This window comes from Mustela nivalis, assembly GCF_964662115.1.
Source record: "Mustela nivalis genome assembly, contig: HAP1_SCAFFOLD_2388, whole genome shotgun sequence".
NCBI lineage: Eukaryota > Metazoa > Chordata > Mammalia > Carnivora > Mustelidae > Mustela > Mustela nivalis.
The window spans coordinates 26,211-39,736 of record NW_028134277.1 but is presented as its reverse complement, the minus strand read 5'-3'; the positions used below and the strand labels follow the sequence as shown (position 1 = coordinate 39,736).

At 60.0% G+C, this 13,526-nt stretch overlaps 1 pseudogene across 1 annotated transcript in view; it reads left to right on the top strand.

Moving 5' to 3' along the window:
- LOC309858424 (extracellular serine/threonine protein kinase FAM20C-like) overlaps positions 1–13,526 on the top strand; it is a 36,165-nt pseudogene that overhangs the window by 20,360 nt on the left and 2,279 nt on the right. The window contains exons 4-8 of the transcript in view: positions 2,263–2,355; positions 3,061–3,176; positions 9,028–9,208; positions 9,994–10,104; positions 10,253–10,334. The product of the transcript in view is annotated as an extracellular serine/threonine protein kinase FAM20C-like (transcript). The remainder of the gene's footprint in view (positions 1–2,262; positions 2,356–3,060; positions 3,177–9,027; positions 9,209–9,993; positions 10,105–10,252; positions 10,335–13,526) is intronic.

Genomic DNA, 13,526 nt, shown 5'->3' with positions numbered 1-13,526 from the left:
GGCACTAGAGAGGCCTCATCCACTCGAGCTGCCTGCCCGGGACAACGGCCAGAGCCAGGCCGGCCTCTTTGTGTTCAGTCAGAACGGAGCACACACTCGGGCACCTTTCGAGTCCCTTGTGGCCACATGTGGACTGGTGAGATGGAGAACATGCCCATCCCCATGGAACGTGCTTGGACAGTGCTGGGCAGGGGCCAGGGACAGAGGCCGCATCAAGAAGCAGGCTCAGCCCCACAGGACAGTACCCGCAAGGTGGGGAGGTCCACGAGGATCGCTGAGCCCACAAAGTGGGGAGGTCTGTGCTGCCCAGCAAGGCCAGCCGCAGGGCCTGAGTGGGCATCATTCAAGTCCCCATCTTGCGGGCTGCATCCCATGTGAGGCCCTTGGCCCTTGGTTGTCCCCATCCTGTGTTTGCAGAGCAGGGAGGATCCCTGGCATTTGGTAAATCCTTACCAGCTCGAGGCTGAGCTGTATCCATGGCCCAGCCTAGAAAGTGCCTCCTGTGGACACTGCCCCCACAAGTGCAGGCGGGGGCACAGAACACACCTGGATTTTGTGCCAGGAGCGTTTTTGCCCTGACACGATTTTGCACATCCCCGGATTGCTGAGGTCCAGCACTGGTTGTCGTCCCTGCTGCTCGGGTGTCTGCTAAGTACCTGTGTTTACAGAATGATAGTCCCCCTTCCAGAGAGCCCTGTCCGGTGGCCAGGGCAGAGGGCTATGTGTTAATCCTGGGGGAGGGGCTGTCTGCAGCTCACTGTGGGGCACAGATGTCAGACTCAAGGGGGTCCTAGAGTTCATTTGTCTCCTGAGGGGGAGACCTGGAGGCAGGGAGGTCGTGGGTCGTGCCAGGGCTGCACACAGAGCCAGCCTGAGGAGACTCGGCTGTGCTCACCGCCCCCCACCCGCAACGTGCTACAGAGGCGTGGGGCAGCGGCTGGGACCGGGCTCTGGGTTTGTGGTGGGCCATCATGGACTGGAGCACAGCGTTGCTCTAGACAGAGCCTTCCTGTCTGCTTGCCAGTCCAGGAGGGTCCAGGATGAGCCTGGACATCTTTGCTGTGGCATCAGAAAAAGTAGTATGAAAGCGTTTGCCTTTGAGCAGGAGCCAGAAATGGGGCCAACCAGCAGTTCTCGCAAGTTCAGTGTGATAATGTGGTTCGAACAAAATGGGTTACTGTAGTCAGTATATAGCTGCAGGCCTTGTCAAGGTCTTTACAGTGCTACTGGGCACTGTTGAGGCCCCAGAAGGTGCTCCAGTATGCATGTTACCCAAACTCCAACCTCTCTGAGGACTTATTTTGTGCTACAAGTCCCTGGGCAGGTGAGACACACAGTTGGGAATGCTGACTTATCCACTGGGAGACACGAGGGAAAGATGGTTCCAGGAAGGTAGAACAGTCGAGCAAAGGCAGTGGGTGTGGGAGAGCAGGAGACAGCAGGTGGTGCTCCCTCAAGCTCAGGGGAAGGGGAAGGGGCAGGGGCAGAGGGAGCTGACTGCAGTCCTAACCAGCGGGGGCCCTGATGGAACTTTGGAAAATGGATCACCTCCTGTAGGGCTCAGAAGTGGCCCCAAGAGAGCCTCCCTCGCACCCTCGCAGCGGGGGCTGTCTGGGCAGGTGGACTGCTGGATGGCTGAGAGTGGGCTGAGGGAGCCTCTGTGCAGCCTGAACCTGGCCCCCAGCTCACGCCCCAGGAAAGTCCCCTCATTCTGTGTGAGGTGGTTCCTGGCTGCCCCAGCTCCCTGGGTTCGGGAGCCAGGGGCTGCCTTCAGCCTCTGCCTTCCTGGAGAGCCTGCATCTGGCTGGCGGTGGAGACCTGGTGGGTGGGGGGCTGCACAGTGTTCAGTAGCCTGCTCCTTCCTAAGGGAAAGCCTGGCCGGAAGAGTTGGCCCATCCCCATCCCGGGGTCCAAATACTTCCTCGCTGGCTGATTTCAAGCTGGTGTGGGGGACACGCATCCCCTCCCTCTATGCTGTTGGCACCTGCAGAGGCGACAGGTGTCAGCGGCCCCAAGAGCACTCAGTAGGGTGTCGTAAAGTAAGCGGGAAGTGATGAGGTTTCAACGTTTATTGCTTTTTTAGGCTGACTTTCGTAGTTGTGTGTTTATACAGATTGGTCTTCAAGGATGACTTGGATAGCGGGCTCACAGCACTCTTGGAAGCATGACAGCCTGTTTTCGCTGGCGGCACAAGCCACCAGAACCCGCCTGCTGGAGGGTTTTGACAGTGATCAACCTTTTGTTTCGTCCGGTTTTCTCTAGGCAAACGAGGGAGCAGGAGACGCCCCCTGACTTCTTTTATTTCTCAGACTATGAGAGGCACAACGCGGAGATCGCTGCCTTCCACCTGGACAGGTGAGCCCTCCCGCCTGCGTCCTGGGTCTGAGCACCGTACGTGGGGGGGGGGTCCCCCCAACACCCGGCCGGGAAGGTCCTGTCATTACCCCATTGTGCAGAGTAGAAACTGAGGCAGGCCGTGCTGGTAACCATTGCCCTGCAGCGCAGAGGTGGGTCTGTCCTGTGATGGCCTAACCCAGAGAGTCATGCTGCGTACCCCACACCAAGGACGGTGCCGGGCGGGAGAGGACCCAGAGCAGCTGGTGACCTGGGCGGGCATGGCCCACCAGGGAGAGGGGGGAGGAGTACGAGTTCTGGGAGTTTTAAGGCAGGGTGTTTCGGGATGTCAGCCCTGGGGCCACGTGAGACCAGGGGACACGAGTCTCACACCCGCTCCCCCACCACCCGTCACCCGTCTCCTAGGACAGCCCTACCAAGCCACATGTGAATGCCCTTTCGGGGTCCACACCGCCTCTCACTGCTGGGGAGCTGGGCAGGGGGTGGTGAGTGGCCGTGTCGTGAGCCTCTCAGCAGCCCCCCTGCCTGCCCAGAGCTGTGCACCCTCCAGGGGCAGTCATGGGCCTGGCTCCAGGGTCAGTTCCTGGAGTCCAGGGGATGAGGGACCCCACCTTGGAACGCAGAGAAAGGGGTTTTCATTCCTCACCAGCCCAGAGCTGGCCGGGGCACGGAGGTGAGACCCTCTCCCCATCCCTTTCCTGCCAGGATCCTGGACTTCCGCCGGGTCCCGCCCGTGGCCGGCAGGATGGTCAACATGACGAAGGAGATCCGGGATGTGACGAGGGACAAGAAGCTGTGGAGGACCTTCTTCATCTCCCCAGGTAAGCTGCCCCTCGCCAGGCTTCCCACACACGTCACCACGAGCCTGCTTCCCTTTCCAAGATGGAGGAGAGAAACTGGGAAGAACTCTTGTGTGACCAAGCCCTCATCCTGACCCTGAGCGTGGTGCATCCCCTGGGGGCTGGGCCACGCCACAGGACCCCGGGCTGCGTCGCCACTCCATGTCAGCCATTTCTGCAGGTTCTAGTGCACGCTTTCTGGGGATGTTGCTCAGTGTTCAGAAGTTAAGATAAAACATGACCATGTCCCCACACTCACCCCCGGGTTACCTGTCACCAGCGTCCTTCCACATGAGACGGCTGCTCTCCGGCTCTGTCTTGGACTAGTTCAGAGGCTCACTGAGGGACTGGTGTAGGGCCGGCAGAAAGGGCCGGCCTGTAGCTGCCAAGAGCACGTCGTGCCTGTGGCCACTCGGGCTGGAGAGCGTCCCTGTAGCCAGAAACGAGCCCATTCCGTGTGGGTCACCCCCATACCCCGCGGATGGGGCCCGCCCGGAGGTCCCACACACAGGGCGCCCTGGGCACTGGGTCATCCCATGGCGGGCAGGCTCTGGGCCATGCTACCACAGCAAAGGGACATACACATTAGTGAGCGCCAGCTGCATACCAGGCTCTACCATGTAGAGCTATGTACCTGCTAGAGGGTTCCCCATTCGATTCCTAGGCAGGAGTGCGGGGGCACACTGTCTCCTCATCCCCCCTTGTGCGTGATTCTGTGGAGGCATGGCTGACACGCCGTCACTAGTAGCCAAGGACAGAGTTCTGTGAATTTCCATGAGCAGAGAAGCCCCGGTCCCGTCCTGCCCCATCTCTCCAACGATGCGGTCTGTTCCTGGTCTCTGAGGGCTACTGAGCCTTTCCTACCGTTGTGCACAAGTGGGGGTGGCACACGGGTGTAACTTTGTCTCCCGGTGCCCAACGGCACCATGTCAAGAGTCCCCCGGGTCGTTGCTTGGTGTCCCGCGTGCTCGTCGGAGTCCTGTTGTTGTGTACGGACGCACCGCGATGGCTTATCCCGTCGTCTGCTGATGGGCCCTGGATACACGGGACTCAGTGACTTGCCCAAATGAAGGGGAGGAGCTGGAGTCTGAGTATCAAGCAAGACAAACAAACCAAGAAACTTCTCTATCTTGCTTTCTTGGTGCAGAGGGAGCTCCCCTCGGGCACCTGCCTCTGGGTCCAGAGGTGCTCGCCCGGGCACGTGGCCGCCTCGCTGGGGGCTCGCAGGGAAGGGGCTGTGCACCTGGCAGCGTCCAGAACCCCACAACTGATGTCCCACAGGGGCGGCTGAAGGCTCGTGGATTCCTTCTTAGACACAAACCACGGAGCTGGTTCTCAGTCTGAGCGGGTGACGGCACGGGCCTGTCCCACTCCGGCGGTGTGCCGTTCCGTGTGCTGCAGCTGTCATGTTCCAGGTGCCACATGACAATCGCAGGGATGTGTGGTTTTCTTTAAAGCAGCAGAGTGGCAGGAGCGAGCTTTGACCTCGTTCTAGAAAACAAAGTCTGTTCAGACTCACTGGTAGCCTTGGTGCTTTGCCTGCCCTTCTAGAACCCTCCATTGCCACACTGCCCACAGAGCTTTGCTCGAGAACCAGGTGCATGTTGGAGACATTAATCGGCGGCGGACATCCCCTCCACCTCCAGGGGCCCGAGTGGTTCTGTCTGGGGTCAGTCAGGAAAGGGAAACGTGCCAGGAGCTGACAGGGGAGCTTGGTACCGGCTGGGAGCTAGATGGGCGCGTGCGAGTTAGAGATGGCTTGACCCTCAGGCCTCACGGGTGGAGGGTTCTGGTGCAGAGTCACCTGTTTGCTGGGTCCTTGGCCCGTCTTCCCCCGAGGTCTCAGGTGTTGGAGGAGCTGGCCTTGGGGTGTGGGGAAGGCAGATTTTCCCAGCCAACCATCTCGATTATCGTCACTGAGATGAAAAAGGGCTCACATTCCTTCCTCCTGCTCGCCCGCTTCTGCCCAAGTGCAGGGCTGAGCCAATGACCGCCCCCCTGCACCAGCCTCTGACTCGCTTGCTAGACTGGTGTCGACCCAGTCACCATATTCAGCATTCGACCCACGAGCATGTGCTTCTGGGGCCCTCGGTCAGGTGGGGACACTGAGGCACGAGGAGGGGAAGTCCCATACCAAGGTCATACCCCTGGGAAGCTCTTGGGGCCCTGCCCTGGCCGTTCCTTTAAAATCTTTTTTTTTTTTTTTTAAGATTTTCTTTATTTGGCAGACAGAGATCACAAGTAGGCAGAGAGACAGGCAGAGAGGGAGAGGGAAGCAGGCTCCCCGCCGAGCAGAGAGCCTGACGCGGGGCTCCATTCCAGGACCCTGGGATCATGACCTGAGCCAAAGGCAGAGGCTTTAACCCACTGAGCCACCCAGGCGCCCCCTGGCCATTCCTTTAGAACAAGGCTTGGCTCTCTGGTGAGGACGCTATGCCCTCACAAAGCGCCTTTCTGTCCGAGCATTAACCTGTCTCACAGCAGCTTCTGCCCTTAGATGGCAGAGCCCAGGGCTCCAGCCCAGGGGATCAGATAAAGGTTACCCTCCTGAACAAGGAGCCGCCACCTGGCCTGAGGCTTATGGTGCATCAGTGGGACGTGGACGAACGTGTCGACACAGGCGAGCTCATAGACGGGTCCGTCCCACATTGTCCTGCTGCACTGGTTCTGGGATCACGAGGTCCCAGGGAGGCAGAGAGGCCGGTGATGCAGGCAGGGGCTCACTGTGCGCAGGCAGCACCGTGGGAGCCCCTGAGCTGCCTTCCCGTGTCCCCCAGTTGGCTGCTCACCAGCCACAGAGACCCTGCGTGGTCCAGAGAGGAGACCCCTTGTCTGGGAAGCTGGCCGTTTGCACCGCTGGGAAGGGGCCTGAGCGTGGTGGCCGCCATTCTGACCGCCGTGTCCCTACACACTTCAGGCTCTTGAGAGCTCCCCCACCCACCGCAATCACAGAGTCACTGACCATGAGGACGTGAACCTCACCACTGTGTGCACACAAGTGCCATAGCGTCTTGGACCAGTACGGGACACCTGGCCAGGCGTCTGGCAACAAATCAGCAAACTAGGCAGCGGGAGATGCACGCTAACCCTAAATGACCCATGTTCCCTGCGATCTGAGTCCTGTACCGTAATGTTCACCATCTTTTTGCGGCAACTAAACGACCAAGGCATTTTATTCTTGTTTTTTAAGTAACGTGTCCATACCGCGCGTGGTTAAATGGAGTAACATTTGTTCTGCTTTTATTTTTTTAGAAGATTTTTATTTATTTATTTTACAGGCAGAAATCACAAGTAGGCAGAGAGGCAGGCGGAGAGAGAGGGAGGAAGCAGGCTCCCCGCTGAGCAGAGCGCCCGATGCGGGGCTCCATCCCAGGACCCTGAAATCATGACCTGAGCCAAAGGCAGAGGCTTTAACCCACTGAGCCACCCAGGCGCCCCTCTGATTTATTTTTTTTTTATGAAGTTCATCATTTTGGAGGGTGCGGTTCTGCAGCTTCTAGTGCATTCGCGATGTGCCACGTCAGCACCTGTTCCAGAACGTTCTGTTCACCCCTGTTTGCCATCACCCCCCCGGGCCCCCCACCCCTGAACCCCCAGGGTTTCTGTGTGCCGTTGCCTATCTGGACGTTTCACACACACAATGCGACAGCGTGTGGCGTCTGTCACCGAGTGTCACGTTCACATGGATTGTCCCCGGTGGAGGCTTCCTCCTGGGTAAAGAGTGCACTCTGTTCTATGGAGGGACAGCCCTGGGGGGACAGCGGGGGGCCCCGCAGCTCTGTTCCCACGGGCCCTTGGTGCCGGGTGCTGCATGCACGCGTGCTCGCTTCCCTCGAGGGTAGCATTGCTCTGTCATGGGTCCTTCCACACTAGCTTTCAGACAGGCCACCAGCCTGGCTTCCACAGCAGCCACACCGTGTCCAGCCCAGTGGTACTGAAGCAGCTCCCGTGTCCCCATGCCCTCAGCAATACCCTTTAGTGTCTGTTCTCCCGACTGAAACTGGCTGGGGGTGTAGGAAACGGGGTCTCACCGTGGTCCCCGCGGCACTCCCCTAATGACCAAGGTGGGGTCATGTCCGTGTTGGCTGTTTCTGTAGTTTCTTTAGGGGAAAATCTGCAGAACTCCTTGGCCCATTTACGAGTGGGTCTATTTATCTTAGTGGGTCGTAGGAGTTCTTCATGTGGGCTGCGTGCTAGACCCTTGTCAGAGCTGAGACTGGCAAGCGTTCTCTCCCGCCAAGAGCGTTATACTTTTTTCATGGGGAGAATGCCTCTTTTAAGCCACTGAGCATGGACTCTAGAATTTCGGTAGGTGTCAGTCTGAGATCCTAGTGCCAGCTCCCCCAGTTGTGTGGCCTTGGGCAGGTCAGCGCCCCTCTGTGGGCCTTAGCGTTCGTACCACAGGCAGCACTGATTTGTGAGATCCAGTGGGAGAAAGTCAGGGAGCCTGGCTGGTCAGGTGGACGGTGTGGACTGGGCCTGGCCCATTGGGTGGATGGTGTGGACAGGGGCTTATCGGACAGACAGTGCAGACAGGGGCCCAGCCCATTGGGTGGACAGTGTGGACAGGGGCCCGTCAGACAGATGACGTGGTCGGGGCCTGGCCTATCAGATGGATGGTGTGGACAGGGGCCCATAAGGTAGATCATGTGAATGGAGGCCCAGCCCGTTGGATGGATGGTGTAGACAGGAGCTCACCCCATTAGGCAGATGGTGTGGATGGGGGCCCAGGCCATTGGGCAGACGGTGTGGATGAGGGTCCAACCCAGCGTGGATGGTGTGGATAGAGGCCCGTGGACAGACAGTGTAGACCGGGGACCATCAGATGGATGGTGTGGATGAGGGTCCAACCCAGCGTGGATGGTGTGGATAGAGGCCCGTGGACAGACAGTGTAGACCGGGGACCATCAGATGGACGGTGTGGATGGGGGCCCATTGCACAGATGGTGTGAATGGGGGCCTCTGGGGCAAACGCTGTGGATGGGGGCCCAGCCTGTCCAGGCAGACAGTGGACAGGCCCAGTCTGTCAGGCAGACAGTGTGGACGGGGGCCCGTGGGACCGATGGTGTTGAGGGGGGTCTAGCCCGGATGGGTGGTGTGGAGGGAGGCCTGTGGGGCAGATGGTTGAATGTGGCCCATGGGACAGACGGTGTGGACTGGAGCCTGTGGGACAGACGGTATGGAGGGAGGAGGTCTAGCCTAGGATGGATAGTATGGATGGGATGGGAGTTCGGCCCCGAATGGATGTAGACAGGGGCCCGTGGACAAATGGTATGGAGGGGGACCATGGGACGGACAGTGTGGACAGGTGTATGGCCCAGGATGGATGGTGCGGACAGGGGCCCAGCCTAGGATGGATGGGGGGGCCCGTGGGACGGATGGTGTGGACATGGCCCGTAGGATGGACAGTGTGGACGGGGGCCTGTGGGACGGATGCCTGTGGGACAGATGGTGTGGACGGGGGCCCATGGGACAGATGGCATGAATGTGGCCAGTGGGGCAAACAGGGGCCTATGGGACAGATGGTGTGGATGGCGGTCTAGCCCAGGATGGACGATGTAGATGGGGACCTGTGGGACAGACAGTGTGGACTGGGGCCCAGCCTGTCAGATGGATGGTGTGGATGGGGACCCATCGGGCAGACGGTGTAGACAGGGGCCTGGCCTGTTGGACGGACGCTGTGGACGGACACTGTGGATGGGGGCCCGTGGGGCAGATGGTGTAGACAGGGGGTTGTAGGACAGACCGCGTAGACGTGCCTCATGGGACAGACTGTAGACAGGGCTGGCAATAGGGCATTGCCCCCCTCACCTGTGTGCCTGTGTGTCCCCAGCCAACAACATCTGCTTCTACGGGGAGTGCTCCTACTACTGCTCCACAGAACACGCCCTGTGCGGGAAGCCGGACCAGATTGAGGGCTCACTGGCGGCCTTCCTGCCTGACCTGTCCCTGGCCAAGAGGAAGACGTGGCGGAACCCCTGGAGGCGCTCGTACCACAAGCGGAAGAAAGCAGAGTGAGTGTCAGGCAGGCCCTGCCATGCGGGGCCGCATCCTTCTGCTGGCATCGCAGGGGTCTCAGAGGCTTCTGCCCACTGTGCTCAGACGGGCCTCGGGCCTGCTGCCAGCCTCAGGCTGGAGGGAGTATCAGGAAAGGGGGGCACACGCAACTCTGCCTGCCCCCAGTGGGCGACACTGCCCCTCATGCATAGAAGGCAGGAAGGGCGGCCTCATTCTGGGAACCAGACGCATTCCCCACGTGGTGCCGCCGGCCCAGTGCAGGCTGGAAACACAGCCTCTCAGGACTGGAACTCTGCATTCGCTCCGTGCCTTTCTTGTCCCTGAAGACATGGCTGTGAAGGGGTCTCTGGGGTGCGGTGTCCAGGTCCTAACCCTCCAGAACCCTGGCATCTGGAGCGAACAGCAGCCTCCAGACATGGCTTGATCACCTCCCAACCCCCTGCTCGTGTTAATGCAGCCTCAGCTGGCAGCTCCGCTCTGTGGTGATCTTAATGCAGCCTCATGGTGGTGATCTTAATGCAGCCTCAGCTGGTGATCAGCCTCTGTGGTGGTCTTAATGCAGCCTCAGCTGGCAACTCTGCTCCTGTTAATGCAGCCTCTGCTGGCAGCTCTGCTCTGAGCTGCCAGCAGAGGCTGCATTAACAGGAGCAGGGGGTTGGGAGGTGATCACCTCTCTCCACCCCAAGTCCTCACTGCAATAATCCCGCTGTGCTGAGCTGGTCTGGGCCTCCCTCTCCACCCAGAGAAGGAAACTGACCTTCTCACATGGGCTCCCCCACAGGTGGGAAGTGGACCCCGACTACTGTGAGGAGGTGAAGCAGACGCCCCCCCTATGACAGCAGCCACCGTGTTCTGGACATCATGGACATGACCATTTTTGACTTCCTCATGGGTAAGTCAGCAGCCCGGGCTTCCACCAGGAGCGTCCACCCTGTGTGTGACCCAGCAGGGGTCAAGCCCCTGCTTTGCTCTGTCCCTTGGGCTCCAGGCTCAGAGGTAGAGAGTCGGCTCCTGAGTTTTCAGCTTGCTTCTCTCCACAGGAAACATGGACCGCCATCACTATGAGACTTTTGAGAAGTTTGCGAACGAGACGTTTATTATCCACTTGGACAATGGAAGAGGGTGAGCCGCGTTCTTACTCCTCCAGACCCAGGAGGACCAGGCTCTGAGTGGGGGATGGTGGCCGTCCCCCACAGATGCTGTGTGTGTGATGCAGGGTGCTGGCCCTGGGTCTCCAGCTCCTGACGGCAGGAAGCATTGGTAGTGTTACTCCTCCTGGTCCCCAGGGTCACCCCTGTGTGCTGAGTCCTGCGATGTTCTCATGTTGCCCAGGAGAAACTGAGGCCCAGAGAGGCTGCTTGCCCAGAAAGGCCGTGAGGAGCACTTTGCCCATCACATAGTCACATGGGATTGGCTAACTGGGACATGTGGCCATCCCTACCCCACAAAGAGGGCCTGTGGCCACTGCATGCTGGGCCCTGGGCTGTCCTGGGCCACCGAGGAGAGCCGTCTGCTGGGTAGATGTGGGTACAGGGACCTGCCTTTCCCAAATGATTACTAGTGCTGGTGCTAGGACAAGTTGGCACCTGGCACCTGGACAGTTGGGTGTGGGGGCTGCAGACACCCAACTGCCAAGGACAGTACCGTGGCCAGACCCTGGGGGCACCTTCTCTGCTTAGCCTGTCTCAGACCCCAGTACAGCAGCCAGAACACTAGGGTACTTTCAGGGACATGCCTCATCCCAGGGCCTGTGTCTGGTGCTGGCACAGCAAAGACAAGACCACACAGCCCAGGTGCTAGGGACACAGTGCCAGAGTGCTGGTGACAGCCGGGGGTGCTGGGGATCTAGTGTTGGTGTGCAAGGGAGAGCCAGCCGGAGTGCTGGAGACACTCAGCTGGGGATGCTGGGGCACAGTGCCGGGGTGATGGGGATAGTCAGCCAGGGGTACTGGGAACTCAGTGCTGGGATGCTGGGGACATTCAGCCAGGGGTACTGGGGCACAGTTCTGGGGTGCTGGGGATGCTGGAACACAGTGCTGGGGTGATGAGGAGAGTCAGCCAGGGGCACTGTGGACATGGTGCTGGGATGTTGGGGACACTAAGCCAGAGGTGCTTGGGACAATCAGCCAGAGGTGTTGGGGATACAGTGCTGGGGTGCTGGGGACACTCAGCCAGGGATCCTGGGGCACAGTGCCGGGGTGATGGGCACAGTCAACTAGGGGTACTGGGGACACAGTGCTAGGGACAGTCAGTTGTGGGAGCTGGGAACACATTGCTGGTGATAGCTGGAGGTGCTGGGGACAGTCAGCAGGGGGCACTAGGGATATAGTTCTTGGGTACTAGGGACACTCAGTAGGGGTGCTAGGGGCAGTCATCCAGGGGTGCTGGGGCCACTCAGCCAGGGGTCTGGGGACAGTCAATCCAAAGTGCTGGGGCACAGTGCCAGGGGCACTGGGGACACAGTGCTGGGGACACTCCACTGGGCATACTGGGGGCACTCACCCAGGGGTGCTGGGGACAGTCAGCTATGGGAGCTGGGAACACCGTACTGGTGCCAGTCAGCCAGGGGCTGCTGGGGCACAGTGCCAGGTGGACACTCAGCCGGTGGTGCTGGGGACAGTGTTGGGTTGTTGGGGACACTCAGCCAGGTGTGCTAGGGAGAATCAGTTGGGGGTGCTAGGGACACAGTGCCAGGATGCTGGGGCAAGTGCCAGAAGTACTGGGGATAGTCAGCCGGGGACCCTAGGACACAGTGCTGGGTGCTGAGGTCAGCCAGTGGCACTGGGGACACAGTGCTGGGATTCTGGGGACTCAGCTGGGGTGCTGGAGACACAGGGCTGGGTGCTGGGGACAGACAGCCAGGGGCACTGAGGACATATTGCTAGGGTGCTGGGGACACTCAGCCAGGGGTGCTGGAGAGACCGTGTCAGGGTGATGGGGACAGTCATCTGTGGGTTCTGGGAACACAGTGCTGGGGACACTCAGCCAGACGTGCTGGTTTACAGTGCCAGGGTGCTGGGGCACAGTGCCGGTTGTACTGGGGATACTCAGCTGGGGGTGCTGGGCATAGTATTGGGGGTGTTGGGACACTTAGCCACAGTGCTGGCTAAGTTCCTGCGAGGAGCACTCAGCCAGGTGCTAGGTTATAGTGCCAGGTTATAGTTGGGGTCACTCAGCTGGGGGCACTAGGGACACAGTGCTGGGTGTGTTGGGACCCTAACCCAGGGGTGCTTGGCACAGTCAGGTGTCCTAGGGACACCCAGCTGGGGTGCTGGGGTCATAGTGCTAGGGACACTCCACTGGGGGGTGTGGGGACACTCAGCTGGGGTGCTAGGTTACAGTGCCGGGGGTGCTGGGACACTTAGTCCCACACCGGGGACACAATGCTGTGATGTTGGGGACACTCAGCCGGGGGTGTTGGTGACAGCTGGCTGTGCTGGGGACACAGTGCTGGGGTGCTAGGGACAGTGAGCTGAGGGTGATGGGCACAAGGCTGGGTGCTGGGGACACTCAGCCAGGGGATATGGGGCACAATGCCAGGATGGTGGGGGAAAAGTGCCAGCATGCTGGGGACACTCAGGAATGCTGGGGCACAGTGCTGAGGTGCTGGAGTCAGCCAGGGGTGCTGGGGACACAGTGCTAGGGACACTCCACAAGGGGGCGCTTGGGACAATCAGCCATGGGCATTGGGGACACAACGCCAGGGTGCTGGGGAGTCAGCTGGGGGTGTGGGGGACACTCAGCCAGGAAAGCTGGGGCACGGTGCCAGGGCTGCTGGGGAGAGTCAGCTGTGGGCGCTGGGAACACAGTGCTGGTGACGGTCAGCTGAGGGCACTGGGGACCTAGTACTTGGTACTGGGGACAGTCAGCTGGAGGAACTGGCGTCAAAGTGCTGGTGGGCTGGGAACAGTCAGCCCAGGATGCTGGGCATATAGTTCTGGGGTACTGGGGACACTCAGCCAGGGGTGCTAGGAACAGTCAGTTGTGGGTACTGGGGCCATCAGCCAGGGGCACTGAGGACACGGTGCTGGGGTGATACAGGCAGTCAGCCAGGGGTGCAGGGGACACAGGACACAGTGCTAGGGTGGTGGAGATAGCCGGGGCGCTGGGGATACAGTGCTGGGATCCTGGGAATACTCAGCTGGGGGCGCTGGGGAGTCAGCCAGGGGTGCTGGGGATCTAGTGCTGGGTTCTGGGGACAGTCAGCTGGGGACACTGGGGTCAAAGTGCTGGGGACAGTCAGCCAAGAGTACTGGGCATATAGTTCTGGGGTACTGGGGACACTTAGCTGGGGTGCTAGAGACAGTCAGCTGG